The sequence below is a fragment of the Telmatherina bonti genome (assembly GCF_933228915.1).
Source record: "Telmatherina bonti genome assembly, chromosome: 7".
NCBI lineage: Eukaryota > Metazoa > Chordata > Actinopteri > Atheriniformes > Telmatherinidae > Telmatherina > Telmatherina bonti.
The window spans coordinates 14,253,418-14,266,935 of NC_136625.1; the positions used below are offsets into that span (position 1 = coordinate 14,253,418).

At 42.2% G+C, this 13,518-nt stretch overlaps 1 long non-coding RNA gene across 2 annotated transcripts; it reads right to left on the reverse strand.

Moving 5' to 3' along the window:
- Window positions 1-5,784: 5,784 nt before the first annotated feature.
- LOC306758393 lies at window positions 5,785-7,595 on the reverse strand. 2 transcript variants are annotated; one of them, XR_013771380.1, is made up of 4 exons: window positions 7,582-7,595; window positions 7,271-7,367; window positions 6,910-7,078; window positions 5,785-6,098 (listed from the first exon to the last, which is right to left on the reverse strand). It is a non-coding gene; the product is annotated as an uncharacterized lncRNA (long non-coding RNA). The 2 variants fall into 2 exon arrangements; XR_013771381.1 differs by having other exon boundaries at window positions 6,856-7,078.
- Window positions 7,596-13,518: the final 5,923 nt, after the last annotated feature.

Genomic DNA, 13,518 nt, shown 5'->3' on the forward strand with positions numbered 1-13,518 from the left:
CATATTATGCTGGTGAAATAACATCGTACCCGATCATCAGGCAGTATATGTAACACTTCCAATAAATAAATCCTCGATATCTGCGACCTATGTGCGTCATTTATGGGAACCATCAACAGCGCGTCAAACAAATAGACCGGACCCAGTCGTCGCCTCAGGTAGCAACTGTGGAAGTCGCTACATCTTTTAGTCAACAAAAATACGGCAATCTACAAAAGAATCATCACAAGCAGCATCAGATCACAGAAACCAGGAAGACGCCAAGTAAGCGCGGATCTGAAGGAGAGCGCGCGTAAAGCGGCCACACCCGACATATTCATAAGGAGCGCAGGTAAGCCTACCTGTGGATGTCTGTGTCAGACTGTGTGAAAAGCAAGCCACATATCGTTAAACGACGGAGTATCTCCGGGAGAATAAAGGTACGAATGTTGGATATGCTGCTGGATGTTTTGCGCTGACTGCGCTCTATGATTAAACTCCGCACTTCGCCTCTTTAAATGCGCTGCTTGGATGATGTTTAAAGGACAATAAAGATGCCGCTCTGTTGAATGGAATTATGACTGTTGTTGCCCACAGGGGATGCAATTGTTTAATGAAAACTTAAGAGGAAAAGAAGAAAAAACAAAGGAATCATGAGTCAAAGAAAGAGTTGTGAGCAGTAACACAGTGTTGGGACTGGAAGTAGCAGCACTTGTCGGAGATGAGTTTCTGGAGCTGCCAAAGGTCTACACACAGGAATCCATGCCTGTTCATCCAGGAAATATAACAACAAGAGACTGTGGAAAGACCATTAATCAGGACAAACCATGCATAACAGTCAATAGAGTTTCTGTTGCAAATTTGGATGAGCTTTGGCAGCAACAGTTCAAAAATGACTTTCCAGAAAGCAAAATTGATGAGCAGCCTGGAATGTCAAGAGAAGATCAGAGATTTCTGGAACTCATCACAAAATCTGCCAGACAGGCGAATGGACATTTCCAGATTGCATTACCTATACGGAATTCTTCCATCAATATGCCAAATAACAAAAAGGTTGTTCAACAACGTTTAAGCCTTCTGAAAAGGAGGTTTCAGAGGGATGCACTATTTTGTTCTGAATACATCACATTCATGAATGATCTTTTGGCTAAAGGTTATGCAGAGAAGGTGCCTGATGAAGAGCTGGATCGTAGTGATGGCAAAGTGTGGTATATACCACACCATGGTGTTTACCATCCCACAAAAGGAAAAATCAGGGTCGTGTTTGACTGTGGAGCTAGTTACCAGGGTACCTCTTTGAACACCCAACTTCTACAGGGACCTGATCTCACTAGTTCCCTAATAGGAGTCATCACACGATTCAGGAAGGAGCCTGTTGTCATCATGGGTGATATTGAGTCGATGTTCCATCAAGTTTTGGTCCCACCCAATGATGCAGATCTGTTGAGGTTCCTATGGTGGCCAAAGGGTGATGTGGAACAACCACCATCTGAGTATCGGATGAGAGTACATCTGTTTGGTGCAACATCATCACCTAGTTGTGCTAACTTCGCACTCAGAAAGTGTGCTGAGGACTTTGGACATCTCTACAGTGAGGAAACTGTGAATAAACTATTGCACTGTTTTTATGTAGATGATTGTCTTGTATCAGTAGAAACGGAGGAGGAAGCAGTTTCATTATGTCAAGAGTTGGTCTCTCTGTGCTCTAAGGGAGGATTTTCTTTAACCAAGTGGATGAGCAACAGACCTGAAGTGCTGAAAGACATCCCAGAAAGCCACAAAGCTAAAGGTATGGAGGAGCTGAACATGGAACTGGATTCACCTGTCTCAGAGAGAGTTCTGGGTGTGCAATGGAGCATAAAATCAGACTCCTTCACGTTCAAGATTGCACTGAAAGACAGACCACTTACCAGAAGGGGAATCCTCTCAATCATCAGTTCTATCTATGATCCTCTTGGGATGCTGAGCCCTGTGGTTTTAACTGCCAAGAAGATCTTAGGAGACTTGTGCAGGACGGATATTGGCTGGGATGACATTGTGCCAGAAGCATTCTGTGAAAGATGGCTGAAATGGCTGCAGCAGCTCCACTCATTGGACAGGTTTGAGGTCAGTAGATGTCTGAAACCTGCAGGATTTGGAGAAATCACGAGAGCCCAGTTGCATCATTTCTGTGACGCCAGTGAAGATGGGTATGGGACAGTGACGTATTTGCTGTCTGAGAACTGTTGCTCAAAGCTACACTGTGCATTTGTGATGGGAAAGGCTCGTGTTGCTCCTCTCAAGTCGGTCACAATCCCCAGAATGGAGCTCATTGCTGCAACAATGGCCAGCCGACTTGATGTGCTCTGGAAGAAAGAGTTACAAATGGACCTTATGAGCTCTGTCTTCTGGACAGACAGTGCTTCTGTTCTAAAATACATCAAGAATGAGACTTCACGGTTCAAGGTCTTTGTGGCAAACCGGGTCTCACAGATCCTAAAGGTCTCATCTGCGGCACAATGGAGATATGTGGATACTGCAAGTAATCCAGCAGATATAGCCTCAAGAGGTGTGAAAGTGGACACATTCATTAATGATACCATGTGGTTGTCAGGACCTCAGTTTCTTCAACATTCTGAGAGTGAGTGGCCTGTCAATCCAGACGACATCCATCAGCTGCCCCCAGATGATCCTGAGGTAAAAACAGTTGGCGCACTGAATGTTGTGCAGACTGAAGAAGATCCTGTGACACGCCTGTTGGAGTACTTTTCCTCCTGGACAAAACTAAAGAAATCCGTGGCCTGGATTTTAAGGCTTAAAGATTTACTTGTGTCCCAAGTAAGAAAGAAGAAACAATTACAACGGATCCTATCACAGTCTGATGTCGGCAGAGAACAACTGGAATCTTCTGTGAAAGAACCGCTAATCAACGTCAAAAGGAAAACTGTGTTAAGAAGTCTTTCAGTGGAAGAGCTGGACAGAGCTGAGTGTGCCATCGTTAAGTTCAGCCAGAGAAAGGGATTTCCTGAGGAACTATCCCACCTGGAAAAGGGACGGCTCATCGTGAAATCCAGCCATCTTCGTAAGCTCTGCCCACAGTTGCAAGATGGAATTATGAGAGTCGGCGGCAGGCTCAGTAGGTCATCAATGCCTGTTGAGGTGAAACATCCCATAATACTTGCAAAGGATCAACACATCTCAGAGCTTTTGCTTAGACACATCCATCAGGAGGTGGGACATGGTGGTCGGAACCACATGGTGTCTAAGCTGAGGGAAAGGTATTGGATGATTGGGGTCAGTACAGCCATAAGGAGGGTGCTCTCTAAATGTATGGTCTGTCGACGTCTAAGCGCCCTGCCTGTGAACCAACAGATGGCAGACTTGCCCAATGACAGAATCGTTCCAGATGAACCTCCATTCACTCGAGTGGGAGTTGACTACTTTGGACCCTTTGAAATAAAGAGCAGGAGGAGCATTGTGAAGAGATATGGGGTCATCTTTACCTGCCTTGCAATCAGAGCTGTTCACATTGAAGTTGCGTCATCGCTGGATACTGATTCTTTCATTAATGCACTCCGACGCTTTATTGCGAGAAGAGGTCAGGTTCGTGAACTACGTTCCGATAATGGAACCAACTTCATAGGAGCAGAACGTGAATTGAGGACTGCGATTAGAGAATGGAATCAGGTGAAAGTGAATGATGTCCTTCTGCAGAAAGGAGTTAAATGGAGCTTCAATCCACCTGCAGGCTCACATCATGGAGGAACTTGGGAACGATTGATTAGGTCAATTCGAAAGGTGCTTAATTCCCTTTTGAAAGTGCAAAATCTGGATGAAGAGTGTCTTCATACGGTCCTGTGTGAGGTTGAAGCCATCCTCAACAGCCGGCCAATAACTAAAGCCTCCTTGGATCCAAATGACCTGGAAGCTTTAACTCCAAATCACCTTCTTCTGTTAAAGACCTCACCATCTGTTCCACCAGGAGTATTCCAACCCACAGATGTGTACACACACAGGAGGTGGAAACAAGTCCAATACATGTCTGACTTGTTTTGGAAAAGGTGGGTAAAGGAATATCTACTGGAACAACAGGAGCGTCAGCGTTGGACAGGAGTGAAGAGGAACCTCGCCGTGGGAGACCTTGTTCTTATCATGGACCATTCTGCACCTCGTAACTCGTGGCCAAGAGTGATGGACACTTTTCCAGATCGAAGAGGATTTGTTCGTCGAGTTCATATCAAGACTCAGACCAGCTGCCTGGACCGACCCATCACAAAACTGTGTTTGCTGCAGGAAGCAGATAACAGTTGAACTTTTGGACTTTATATGGTCAGACTTTGACTGTGTCTGGACTCTTTAGATTCTTTTTTTTGTTGTTGTGGTTTTTTTTGCATGTATTTATGTCTCCTATTTGTTTTAATATGGTTGATTATTATGTGACATCACTATAATAAGGGGCTGGTGTGTAGGAGCCATAAATGTAGTTTATGTTGGGAATTATCACTGGTGGATGGTTGATGTTATATTGTTGTCATGGTGATATGAATTGGGGTCACGTGGATGTGGAGCGGTATAGGGCTGAGGAGTTAAAAGGGCACTGTCAGCCAGTCACTCAGGGTTTTTGCTAGAGAGGAGGGCTGGGAAGCTGTAATTTTTGTTGACCGCTCTAGATACATACTTGACGTTGCACACTGTGACATATTATGCTGGTGAAATAACATCGTACCCGATCATCAGGCAGTATATGTAACACTTCCAATAAATAAATCCTCGATATCTGCGACCTATGTGCGTCATTTATGGGAACCATCAACAGCGCGTCAAACAAATAGACCGGACCCAGTCGTCGCCTCAGGTAGCAACTGTGGAAGTCGCTACATATGTTATATAATATATATATGTTACATATATATTATATATATGTTACATATAATATATATACATTATATGTAACTTATGTATTATATATCAAAATATAATATATATAATACATTTTATAATATATATTATATTTATATAATATATTATGAATAGCACAACAAATATATATGGCTGTGTCTCAATTCGTTAGTGCATAGTGTATAGTGCATAGTGTGCACTACGCACTTTTCTCTAGTGCGCACTACGGTGGGTAAGTACTGTCCCAAATGGAACACTGGACGTAGTGCACTAACCGGTAGTGACGAACTCGCATTTGACCACAATTATTCTGCCACCAAAAGTAAAACAAAGCGCTAAATTAGGAGAATGAATTTGCTTCTCTCATGAAACTACATTACATTAAAGATGACAAAGGATCCTCCTCTGATTGGCTGAACATGAGTTGGTACGTATATTTATTTATTTCTAACGTGTATGACCCGCCTGCATACGTGCCCAGAGTGCGTACCTGTTGCCAGTCTCGCATCATTGTTGGCTTATCGTTTCAGGGACGGTTCGTCCCACTAAATTCTTTATAGGAAGTTGTAATAAAGAAATGAACAAATCCAGCAAACATAACTTTATGTATCATGTCATCATATATTATGGCCTACACTAGAGTGATCTATCTCAGTTGTTAACAATACAAAGCAACATCAGACTGTCATGTGTCTTTGCATGCCTCCCACAGGCTTATTAATATAATAAAGTGCAAATCAAAACACTAATAAAACAGCTTTTAAATATGCAAAGATATTGTCAGTGGAAAAAATGTCCTTTACATTAAGCACATCTGTTTTAACTGGTGTTTACTCTGATGCTGTGCACATTAGGATTAGGATTATAAATGATAATGTAGGGAATGTAATGCTGTAAAGAAGATGCTCAGACACAGGGATGCAGCAAAGTTGTTACAGAAACATTTTATTGAATCCTTTATTGAATCTCCCCCTGCTTGTCCATCTTCCTCATGATGCTCCTCAGGCAGCCTGTCTGAATCCACCTGCAAGCTCGCTTCATATGCTGCCTGTCAGAAGCCAGGTGTGTGTGGAGAGGTCTTTCAGGATCCTAGAGACCAGGTGGAGGTCCGTCTTCCTAAAGGCTCTGGAAGGAGGTGAAGTACGTCCACCGTCCTCCACAACATCTGCATGAGCAGCGGTGACCTTCTGGAGCCAGATGATGATGAAGATGTCAGGAGGGCAGCTGGGAAACCTGTGAGGCTGAGGATGACAATGATGTGTTACTCCCTAGATCATGACTGCATTTATATCTAAACAATAAATAATTTGGCGAATGGGAAACAAATTGTGTCTCTATATAATGAAGATGTACAATGAACTTCTCTTTACATTTTTCTAATATAATTAAATATTTTGTAATGATTAATTTATTACCACACACAAAACACACGAAACATTCAGTAAATATTACATGACACCAACTACAACGTAAACTAAACACACACACACACACACACTCGATCGATTTTCAATCAGGGACAGACGAGGTGGAGCCATGCAGAAGAAAGTTACACACCTCACACTTTGCACTCTAATAATCATACCAACTAAATTCACTACTATATTTATTTTATATCTATATTTTCTCGTTCAGTCTCAGCAGTTCAGATCTGACCATACGATGCAGATTTATGGCATCAGTGGTAACCATAGTAACGGACCGCTCTCTAAAAACTGGCGCTATATCGGTATTAATAGTTTACGTTATAAACACTACAATGCTTCATCTGGACGTTCAACAAGGATCAATGAACATAAAGAACCTATAACATTCATCATTTATAAACACATATAACCTGTATACGTCCACTACAGCGGATAAAAACTGCTAACAGTGTGCTAACCTACGGTGCTAACTACCGAGTCTGACAAATGGTCAGATCCATAACTGTCGTCAGGGATAGATTAGCAGGTTGCAGTATACATCACAATCATAACGGAATAATTTAATACTTACATTTATACAAATGAATCCCCGCCTGGACCGGCGTTAAACTCCGCCATTATTTACCTGGTAAACTGATGGAAAGTCCATCCTCTTCCGCTACGTCAGCAAAATGGCATCAATTTAGTGCGTGAAGTGTCCATCGTTCCGCACTGCATTTATGGGCGGGTTTAAGGCAGCATCCGGGTACTTTCAGTGCACTGAGTTTTTTGCACAAAAGTCAGTGCACTACACACTGAAACATAGTGCGCGAAGTAGTGTTAGTGCGCTGATTGAGACACAGCCTATATATATGTATATATATATATATATATATATATATATATATATATATATATATATATATATATATACATATTTTAATGTATATATATATATGAAGCGGCTAGGTTATTCTTCTCTGCGTTGTGTGAAATGATGAAGGTACCCGGTCTTAGAATCCACAGCTTCTTTATTACCACATCTGGTTCAAAACATAAAAATAAAAAGGCTCATCAGCTCCCACAGTCACGGCATCGACACAACTGAAAAAGAAAACTCACTTGTTTTACACAGCCAAGTTACTAGTATTAGCCACACAAAGCTAACAAGTTGCTACTGAGTAATATAGCCTTTTTAAAAGCACAACCACATTACGTCAGCAGTTAATAACTTAACAGAATACATACAGACGAAAAATAAATATTTAAAACACGATGATGAAAGGATCACTGTAGAGATCAGCGCAAGCCAACTTACCACGAGTCCTCCCGATATCAGACTGAGGCTAGACGGAGGGGGCGTCCCTCTCAAGTCTGCAGGGGCTCGACAGGTGGCGTTCAAGTGCTTCAAAATAAATCTGAACTTAAAGCACCCATCACAATAAATGTAAATAAATAAAATCTGTTGACTAAAAATGGCAGACTCATAAAAATAAATCAAATTACACGCAAGGCTTAAATTATAGAAATACAAAGGATGGCAAGTGGAATCATCACAAACCAACTCCGTTACATATATATGTATAAAATTTGTGACAAGGTGGGGGGTTAAATTAGAAAGCAGACAACTTCTCTTGCTCCCAAGGTTGTGCTATTCATTTCTTCAAACAGAGCAACCTAAACGGGTACATGCAGTGAAAGAACTGTCATCAAAGGCATTAGCAATCTCACGCACTGTGCAACCTGAAAATAAAACCAGCAAGGAATGCTGGTGGAAAAACTACGTTTGACCTGTGGAATTGCAAACAAAGGCTCCTGTGCCAAATAATAACATTGATTTTCTCAGGTGTTCAAATACTTATTTGCAGCAGTAACATACTGTCGTGGAATTTATCCGATGAGAAATAAATCTATAAATCAACTGTTTTCTGTTCAATTTATTGGGCATGTACAGATGTTGCGGGCGAGAGGTCTCGAGAGCTCTGCCCCTGCTCAGTGTGCTACAGTGTTCTTTAAGCATACACAAACAACCTTTGCCTGGCAGCACTAGTCAAAACAACTGCTAGCTTGGAGATAACAACAGTCAAAGCTGAAACAGGCCTTGAACAGAACACTTAGTTTTATGCATGAATCTACCAAAGCAAGCTTACTGAACTACTCTAACTATGCAGAATATATATCTTGTACTACTTAAAAGAAACTTAATAAATGAGTAACATTTTAAAACTACACTATACGCATAATTCCACCACACAAACAAATAAATTATTTTAAAAAATCCAGATTTTTTTACATTATATCTCTCACAGTGGACAATTTCAGACCGCTCTGTGATGTCAAAGTGGGAGGACTTGCAAAATCGCAGGGTGTTCAAATATTTCTTTGCCTTGCTGTGTGTGTATATATATATATATATACATATATGTATATACATATATATATATATATATATATAAAATCCATCCATCCATCCATCCATCTTCTGCCGCTTATTCGGGGTCGGGTCGCGGGGGCAGCAGCCTAAGCAGGGAAGCCCAGACTTCCCTCTCCCCAGCCACATTTGCCAACTCTGCGGGGGGGATCCCAAAGTGTTCCCAGGCCAGCCGAGAGATGTAGTCCCTCCAGCGTGTCCTGGGTCTTCCCCGGGGTCTCCTCCCAGAGGGACGTGCCTGGAACACCTCACCAGGGAGGCGTCCAGAAGGCATCCTGACCAGATGCCCGAGCCACCTCAACTGGTTCCTCTCGATGCGAAGGAGCAGCGGCTCTACTCTGAGCCCCTCCCGGATGACCGAGCTCCTCACCCTATCTCACTATTCACAAAAAGTTAGGGATATTCAGCTTTTGGGTGAAATTTCACAACAAGCCTAAAATGCATTCAAACCTGTACAGGTGAACTTAATGTGATCTTCTCTAAGCTTTTAAATGCGCATGTCCAACTGTTAAATGTTTCAATAAATTATGCACAAGTTGCTGTTCTCTAACATGGAGCTTAACGGCAAAAATCACGGCAGGTGTGTGATCCTTGAATTGACCAATAAATGTCCTGGTTCAATTAGAGCTGGTGTTTAAACAGTTGTCCTCATCATGCTGTTCACATTTTGACATCATGAGACCAAGACGACACCTAACAATGGAACAACAGTCCCTTGCCATTGCGATGCTTCAAACAGGACGTTCTCAGACAGAAGTGGCCACTGAGCTTGGAGTGTCACAGAGTGTCATCAGCAGGTTGCAACAGAGATATGGAGAGACTGGAAGAGTCACAGAAAGGCCTAGAAGTGGACGTCCTTTGGCCACATCCCGTGCTGATGACCGCTACATTGTGAACACTGCCCTGAGAAACCGGATGATGAATGCCACTCAACTCCAGGCACGTTTAAGAGAAGTGAGAGGCACCCAAGTGTCACGTCAGACCATTCGAAACCGTTTACATCAGCGTGGTCTGCGTGCTAGACGACCTGCACGGGTACCTGACCACACCACCAGGCACAGGCATCATCGTCTTGCATGGGCCAGGGAGCATTTACGCTGGACGAGGAACCAGTGGGCCTCAGTGCTGTTCTCTGATGAAAGTCGATTCACACTGAGCAGAAATGATGGCCGGCAACGATGTTGGAGACGTCAGGGAGAGCGCTATACATCAGCCACTGTTGTCACCAGACCGAGCTTTTGGTGGTGGCGGTGTTACAGTGTGGGCAGGGGTGTCCACTTGGTACAGAACTGCCCTACACTTTGTGAATGGTACAGTGACAAGCCCATACTACCTGAATAACATCATTAATCCAGTGATTGTGCCCCTACATGAACAGCACAGGCCTAATTTCATCTTCATGGACGACAATGCTCCTGCTCATCGAGGCCGCATCATCAGGGAACGGCTGTTGGAGACTGGTGTACCTCAAATGGAATGGCCTGCACTCTCTCCAGACCTGAATCCCATTGAAAACCTGTGGGATCAGCTGCGCCGTCGTGTAGAAGCTCGAAACCCTGCACCCCAGAACCTCAATGACCTGAGGGCTGCCCTTCAAGAAGAGTGGGATGCCATGCCTCAGCAGGCAATAAGTTGCCTTGTGAACAGCATGAGACGCCGTTGTCAAGCTGTAATTGATGCTCAAGGGCACATGACGAGATATTGAGACGTTCAAATTTTTTGTTGTGGTGTAACTACCATTGTTGTTATCTTTTGTGTTGAATGAATTTTTTGAGATGAGGAAATCAGTAGTGCATCCTTCTACTTAAATGTCTTACTTTTATGATATTATATCACTGTAGCATGAACATATTGTATTTTCCATAAATATCACCTGAAAGCCAAATATCCCTAACTTTTTGTGAGTAGTGTGTGTATATATATATATATATATATATATATATATATATATATATATATATATATATATATATATATATATGTATGTATGTATTATGAAAAGAAACTGGCTGATGAAATTTCTCAAGCACCATTTATGGCAGTGCAAGCCGATGAGACGACAGATGTGTCATGCGTCAGCCAGTGCGTGATCGTGCTCCGGTACATCACGGAATGTTCTGCTGTGGAGCAATTTCTTTGTTTTTCTCCATTAATAGACCGAACTGCAGAGGGACTTGAAAAGGTTCTGAAAGAAAAACTCCGACCATATTAACTAGAAAGTAAACTCATCCCACAGACCTATGATGGAGCTGCAGTTATGAGCGGCGCTGCGTCAGGCTTGCAGGCCAGATTAAGAGAGCCGTTTCCTCATGCGCACTTTGTCCACTGTTATGCCCACTAGTTGAACCTAATAATTCAACAGGCCTGCTCATGCCTCACACCGATCAGAATATTTTTTGCAAATTTAACCGCATTTGCAACATTTTTTGCCAAGTCTCCCAAGAGAACAGCTGTTCTAGACGAAGTTTGCGGCAGAAGGATTCCTGCATCGGGACAAACGAGATGGAACTTAAAGAGTCGCACAGTCCACACAGTGTTCGAGCAACAAAACACCCTGAAGGCATGTTTTGAAAAAATAAAAAAAACAGTCAGACCTGGGACAGTGTGTCAGTCCAACAAGAGCACGGTTTGTCCACGTTACTGGAGGATGAAAACTTTATTTTCTTTTTATCGTTTTTTCACGCTGCGCTGTTTCATGTTGATATTCTCTGCAACATTCTTCAGAAACGAATCACTGACCCCCTGAATACAGGACAAACCCTGATGAATTTTTCTCGGTCTATTACTGAACTGAGAGAAAAGCTTGTCAAAGACGACACCTGTCATTATGCAGAAGCGGCTGCAGCAGCTGCAGCGCCACGCAGGATGCAGAAGTCCGACTGCGTGTCGGTGGCCGCTCAGTGCTGCAGCATAATGATCGAGCAGTCAAAAGCTCACTTTGAGAAAGCCAGACACCTAATGTTGTTTGAACTGACAAACCCTGAGCTGTTTTCACAGTTTAAGTCCAGTTTCCCCCAAAAACAACTGGATGTCGCTTGTGAACATTTCACAATGATCTGTAAGGAGAAACTTAAGGGTGAACTGACGGTAATGTACAGCAGTGCAGAGTTTGAGAAGTTAACATCTGCAATGACACTTTTGAAGATGTTGACAGAGAATGATTTTCAAAACACTTTCTCTGAAACTCTGAAATTGACGCAAATAGCCATCACAGTCTCCATGACATCCGCAGAGTCAGAGAAGTGCTTCAGTACCCTGAAGAGGTCAAAGTCTTTTCTGAGAAGTAACATGGGACAGGAAAGACTAAACGCACTGGCCGTGCTTTCTGTTGAGCAGGACTTCATCCAGAAATTACCTGACATCAATGAAAAGGTGATCAACCTGTTTGCATCACAGAAAAATCGCCATGCTGAACTCCTCTTCAAATAAGGTAGACCATCCTTATTCATGTCTTAACACATATCCCACAGGCCTATTTTTTCCAGTATGTCCATTACCTGTTTCTGTTATAAAACGTAATTTTTTACTTAAGTTTTTTTTTTTCTGCTGCAGTCGAGCTTCTGTGACATTTTGAACCTTGTAGTCTGTGTATGTGTGTGTGTGAAAGAGAGGGGGGGAGGATTCTTTCCACTGATAATCGTGTTTTATTAAAAAGGTAGTTCTTTATAATACTGTTGTGAAACCTTAAATCTTGTTCCGTATACTGTGATGGGAAACCTATAAAGTGAAAATGAGGTCTGTTGGCTTCAACATATGTGTTAGCCATCCCACTCGATGTCACCACAAGCCGTCACTGCTCATATCTATTCTAGGTGAACTTATTTTCATGGAGTCCATTACACCCAGAATTGGAAAACACACTTTTAGCCACACCCACAGAATGTGACCACACCCACATAATAATTTGACCACACCCATTTAATTGTGTCGGTGTAGCCACACCCACATCATTTATGGGTGTGGCTAAATGGAACATGAAAGCCATCAAAGCTTTTGATGTCATCACAGGCTTGGTGATGTCATCGCTCCTATGCAGTTAAATCTGTGAACTCTTCAGTCGGGTAATATACTGGAGATAACTTTCGTGTAAACACTGCGATTAAGGTGAGAGAATAACAACTTTTTTTTTTTTCAGCAAAAGAAATGGCAGAACATTCAACTAAACAGGAAAAACTTGCTGGAACCTTAAAAATATACAACAGCCTGTCACGCAAACAGTTGCTAGACACAACTCAATTTCTTGAAGACGAACTAAAGGATGTAGGGAACCTTCTACGTGTGTCACGAGACGATAAGATTCAGAAAGAAAAAGAAGTTAATCAGTTAAAAAAACAGTTGAAAAGTACTGAAGAGAAGCTGACAGAACAGAAGAAAATAAGCAATGAAAAAAAAAATAAGACGAGAGATCAAAAGAGGATCCAGGAGTTAGAAAAACAGAACAACGTCTTAATTATACAACTAAAGGAACTAGAAGCATACAGGACAAAATATAAAGAAATCCAAAAGAACAAAAGAGAATTTGAAATGGCAAATAAAAAGGTGAGCAAGTTTGAGGAAAAAATCAAGGCCCTGGAGATTGAAGTGAAAGACGAGAGGGTGAAGAGGAAGGAGCAGGAGGACGCTTTGGAAAATGCAGAAAAAAAATTCAAAGCAGAGCTTGCTTGTATCCATGAAGCCAAGAAGAACCTTGAAGAAAAATGTTCCAGGTTGGAAAAAGAGATAGTTCAAGCAACAAAACCACCCAAGGAGATAAAATCTGCGACTGCAAATGTTGCACTAGAAATGCAGGAATAGTGTCTCTGTTGACCCGTTTTATGGTGATTG